Consider the following 5,232-nt stretch of genomic DNA (forward strand, 5'->3'; position numbering starts at 1 on the left):
GTTTCATTGTTTGGAAGTTATTATATCTTCAGTTTGGGAAGGATATTCATCCTACCACACATACAGTACAGTATATTCAGAGCTTCCATTGCACTGTGCTTGCATGAATGGAGCAGAGCAACTCAAATTTTAGGCTCATATTTCATTTCCCCATTCATCACTTGTTTTGACAATCAAAGCAATCACTCTGTCACAATGCAAATATAAAAGCCAACACAAAATAAATTTCCAAAACAAATTCAGAAATCAAAGCATGCCAAATTGCAATGAAATGTCAACAAGTCATTGCCAAAACATGCATTGCTTTGATCTGTGGGTTGAATTTGTTTCTGGGGAAGATGGTATATTTAATTGAAGATGTCCTTCCAAAAATACAGCCATTTCACAAACAGGGCGGCACGGTGGCGCAGCGGTAGAGTTGCTGCCTTACAGCGAATGCAGCACCGGAGACTCAGGTTCGATCCTGACTACGGGTGCTGTACTGTAAGGAGTTTGTACGTTCTCCCCGTGACCTGCGTGGGTTTCCTCTGAGATCTTCGGTTTCCTCCCACACTCCAAAGACGTACAGGTATGTAGGTTAATTGGCTGGGTAAATGTAAAAATTGTCCCTAGTGTGTGTAGGATAGTGTTAATGCGCGGGGATCGCTGGGCGGCGCGGACTTGGTGGGCCGAAAAGGCCTGTTTCCGCGCTGTATCTGAAATATAAAAATATATAAAAATAGATCCCAACTGTGATTCAGGTAGATGAATGTTTGTGGGTAGACCTGAAACATCACCCATTCCTTCTCTCCAGAGATGCTGCCTGTCCCGCCGAGTTACTCCAGCATTTTGTGTCTATCTTCGGTTTAAACCAGCAACTACAGTTCCTTCCTACACTGGCAGTCTATATAACCTGCACTGCATATGTAGGCTCCTTGGTATAAAAATAATAATATTGCATTGTTCTCTGAAAGTTCCCGCAAAAATGAAACTGCACAGTTAGAGGCATCTGAACATAGGAATTATACCCCACAATCCAAAATATTCAACAAATGTGCATTTCGGAGTGTAATTTTGAGATCTCTGTTCATTAATCTATGGAATAATTGTACCTAGCAAATATTTTATAATTAAATATTTATTGCATATATTAGGAATACTTTCATCTGTTTCTGCCTCTATTTCTCTGAATCATTTTATTCTAACTCTTTCTGGATAGATGATTCAAAAAGGGATAATGCTTCAGATAATTATTATCCTACCATTGTAACACTTTAAACAATGGAAAATGGGCCCACTATTAGCAATATAAAAAGTACTCAAGTGTGCCTCTGATATTCCCTTACTTCATTACAACAAGCATTGACAAGAAGATCAGGCATTAAAAATATTGAATGAGTGGCACACATTTCCATTGCACTCTGCAAAGAATGTTCGCAGGTAGCCCCAAGATCACATTTCCACAAAGCCTAAATCCAGCCTATGATAATATATTTGTTTTTTGATATGCTGCCAATAATAACTGAGAAAACCTTCAGAAAACGAGGTAATATCATGAGCAAAACACAAAGGTGAAGAACAGTCTAATCAGTCTGAAGAAGGGTCCTGACCTGAAATGCCACTTGTCCATTCCCTCCTTAGATGCTGCCTGACCTGCTGTGTTCCTCTAACACTTTGTGTGCAGCAGTAACTTTGGGTCTAATTGTTGAACAAAATTATTAATAAAATAATGAATCTTACCAGTGGAAAAAAATCAAAGGAAACACTTCAGTGGCATTTTTAATTAGTTGATTAAGATCCCAGACCATAAGTATTGAATTCAGACAAATTATATGAGCTAGGAACCAGAAACATTATGTCGAGGGTGCTGGTCATTCTTGCCGTGCACATAACTGTGGCTTATGTAGGTTAATCTATCAAAATGAAAGCATTATCAAATATTTACCTTGTGATAGATCCTTTCATTCAGTTTCAGAATGTGAGAGGTTAAAAAATTCCACACGTGGGAAAATGTTGCCCTGTCTCCACATTGATGCAATGATTTTTCAATCAGTGCTATCGCATTTGTTTGAAGGAAGGACTGAACAATTAAATTAAATAGAAACCTGCTGTGTGAATTTGATCTGGCGTGTGTCTCATTGGCAGTTTTTCAATTTAATAGACGATTATTTAATATTTTCCCTTGACATCAGTTTGTTCAAAGGGATAACTCACCCAGCCCCTTTAAAATCAATCATTGCATTAGGGATTTTCAAAAAGGCAGAGGTCTGGGATTTTCAAAGTTGCCCTGTGCAAATCTCTGGCATGTATCTAAACTAAATACTTTTTGTGAGACAATAAAAAGAATAAATATCAGTTCAAATCAGACAAGAAAATGTTCCGGACATCAATGTTTCAAACAATTATTTTCTATTAAAAGGAGGAGGACACTGAACTTAACTCACATTGTTAAAATAATGATGGCACAGCTATGATTCACAGATCAATAAATCAATCTGATCATTAAAATTGTAATCGTCTAAATACATGGGGAGGGATTGTGGGTAGGGTGGGAGAAAGCGCGTAGGAAGATTTCAGAGAACGAACAGCTGAGGACATGCTTAGAAATGTTTTACTGCTATTTTTAATCAATATCAAGGCCAAAAAGAACATTTTCAAGTGCTTTTTGGTAAGCTACAAAAATGGGCTGAAAAGGGGAAAACATATATGTCCAGAGATGAGCAGTTAAAATAAAGCTTATGGGAGGCACAGTCAGGGCCGGATTAAGCTAGTCCGGGACCTGTAGCTACAGTTGTCAACTTCCTCACTCCCAAATACGGGACAAGGTGACGTCACCGCCCGGCGCCCCATCTGACCTCACCCAGCCAGCGGTCATGTGCTCCCGCTCCACTAATGGCGGCCGCCCAGGCCGGGAGGCGGGTTGCTACGCAACCTCCGTTAGGCGGTGCCCAGGCCTACACTGTCCGGAGGTTAGGGTTGCCAATTGTCCCGTATTAGCCGGGACGTCCCGTATTTTGGGCTCAATTGGCTTGGCCCATACGGGACCGTCCTTGTCCTGTATGAGGCCCAGGGGGCGCTGTAGGCCCGGACACTGTTGGCCCAGACAGTGCAGGTAGGAAAAACCTGCAGATGCTGGTTAAAAACTGTGCCTACCTTCCGGAGGTCAGAAAAGTGTAGGTCCGGGCACCGCCTAACGGAGATTGCGGAGCAACCCGCCTCCCGGCCCGGGGCGGCCGCCATTGGTGGAGTAGGAGCACGTGGCCGCTAACTGGGTGAGGTCACATAGGGCACGGGGCAGTGATGTAACGTTATCCCGTATTTGGGAGTGCTATAGTTGGCACCCCTACACAAGGTAGACCCAAAATGCTGGAGTAACTCAGCAGGTCAGGCAGCATCTCGGGAGAGAAGGAATGGGTGAATGGGTGACCCTTCCGTAGGGTCTCGACCCGAAACGTCACCCATCTTCTGCTGGACCTCCATGAGGCGGGCTGCGAGGACTTCGCCATGGACGACAAGGACGACAAAAATATCCACAAACTGAAGGAGGTGAAGAAGAGGAAGGGGCGAGGATTTGGCTCCAAGGAAGGCGCTCGATCCAGGCTGCGAGAAGACTATGACTCCAGGGAGCAAGACAGCGACGAGCCAGGCCCTCAACGCTCAGTGGAGGGGTGGATCCTGTTTGTGACCAGGGTCCACGAGGAAGGACATCCGAGAAGGACATCAACGACAAGTTTGCCGAGTACGGTGAGATCAAGAACCTGCATCTCAACCTGGACCGGTGCACCGGCTACCTCAAGGGCTACGCTCTGGTGGCGTACGAGACCTACAAGGAGGCGCAGGCAGCCATGGAGGGTTTGAACAGGTCGGTGCTTGCCGGGAAACCCATCAGCGTGGATTGGAGCTTCGTCAGGGGCCCCCTAGGAGCAAGAGGCGGAGTGACCGCAGGAGAAGCCGGAGCTGGCCGGACCGGAAGCGTCACTGAGCCGGGACGGAGTGCGGAGCGACCGGTGGGACGGAGCGGCCCGCACAGCGCCGGAGACCGAGACGTGCCACAGATGGCCGCGCCCAAACTGAGCCGTGCGTTACAGAGGCCGTTTAATCTCAGTTGGGACTGTCGTGGGGCTGGGGAGAGGGTGGGGAGGGAAGGGTAAGGTTGGCTTGTGCAAAACAACACTGAGAAATAAAGTATATTTTGTTAAAAAAAATCTTCAGTCTGAAGAAGCATTTGGTGCGGGGCCCTCGTAAATGCGGGGCCTGTAGCATATGCTACTTTTGCTACTAAGTTAATCTGGCACTGGGCACGGCGGCGCAGTGGTAGAGTTTCTGCCCTACTAGAGACCCGGGTTCAATCCCGACTACGGGTGCTGTTTGTACGGAGTTTGTACGTTGTCCCTGTGATTGCATGGGTTTTCGCCAAGATCTTCGGTTTCCTCCCACACTCCAAAGACGTACAGGTTTGTAGGTTAATTGGCTTGGTATAAATGTAAATTGTCCCTAGTGTGTGTGGGGTAGTGTTAATGTGTGGGGATCGCTGGTCGGTGCAGGCTCGGTGGGCCGAAGGCCCTGTTTCCGCTCTGTAGCTCTAAAACAAAAAATTAATTAAAATAAAGTTTAATATGTGAAAAGAAACAAAAGGCATAATCGTAAGGTCAATGATATATTTCTATTGTGCCTCACTACAGAGAACACAAAGGATTTGGAGGACATTGGACTATCCAGCAGAAGCAGCTAGGACTTTGGTACTCAAACCATCCCATTATAATCATAGGTGCAATGATTGAAACAAAGCATCTACAATCAGCAGCATTGCTCATTTGAATGAAGCAGTTTTGGAGGTTATGTTGTGGTTCAGGGAGATGAATTGTAACACTTTCCAAACAATTGCTAATAAGTACCATGTTCATTCCCACTGACCCCTGCAATTCTTATTGAGGGTTGGTCAGAAAGGCTCAGAAGGTCCTCCTTCATGAAGAGGGGAATTACCAGTCAGGACCCACCAGACCACCGTGTAGGAAGGAACTGCAGATGCTGGTTTACACTGAAGATAGACACAAAATGCTGGAGTAACTCAGCAGGACAGGCAGCATCTCTGGATAGGAATGGGTGATGTTTCGGGTAGAGACCCTTCTTCAGACTGGAGAAGGGTCTCGATCTGAAACGTCACCCATTGCATCTATCCAGAGATGCTGCCTGTCATGCTGATTTACTCCAACATTTTGTGTCTATCCACCAGACCACCCACAGCTCTCTGGG

The 5,232-nt window shown here is 45.5% G+C and overlaps 1 pseudogene; it reads left to right on the plus strand.

Moving 5' to 3' along the window:
- The first annotated feature begins 3,450 nt into the window (after positions 1 to 3,450).
- On the plus strand, positions 3,451 to 3,961 carry LOC144592387 (RNA-binding protein 8A pseudogene; annotated as a pseudogene).
- The last annotated feature ends 1,271 nt before the right edge of the window (positions 3,962 to 5,232 follow it).

The sequence above is a fragment of the Rhinoraja longicauda genome, chromosome 3 (assembly GCF_053455715.1).
Source record: "Rhinoraja longicauda isolate Sanriku21f chromosome 3, sRhiLon1.1, whole genome shotgun sequence".
NCBI lineage: Eukaryota > Metazoa > Chordata > Chondrichthyes > Rajiformes > Arhynchobatidae > Rhinoraja > Rhinoraja longicauda.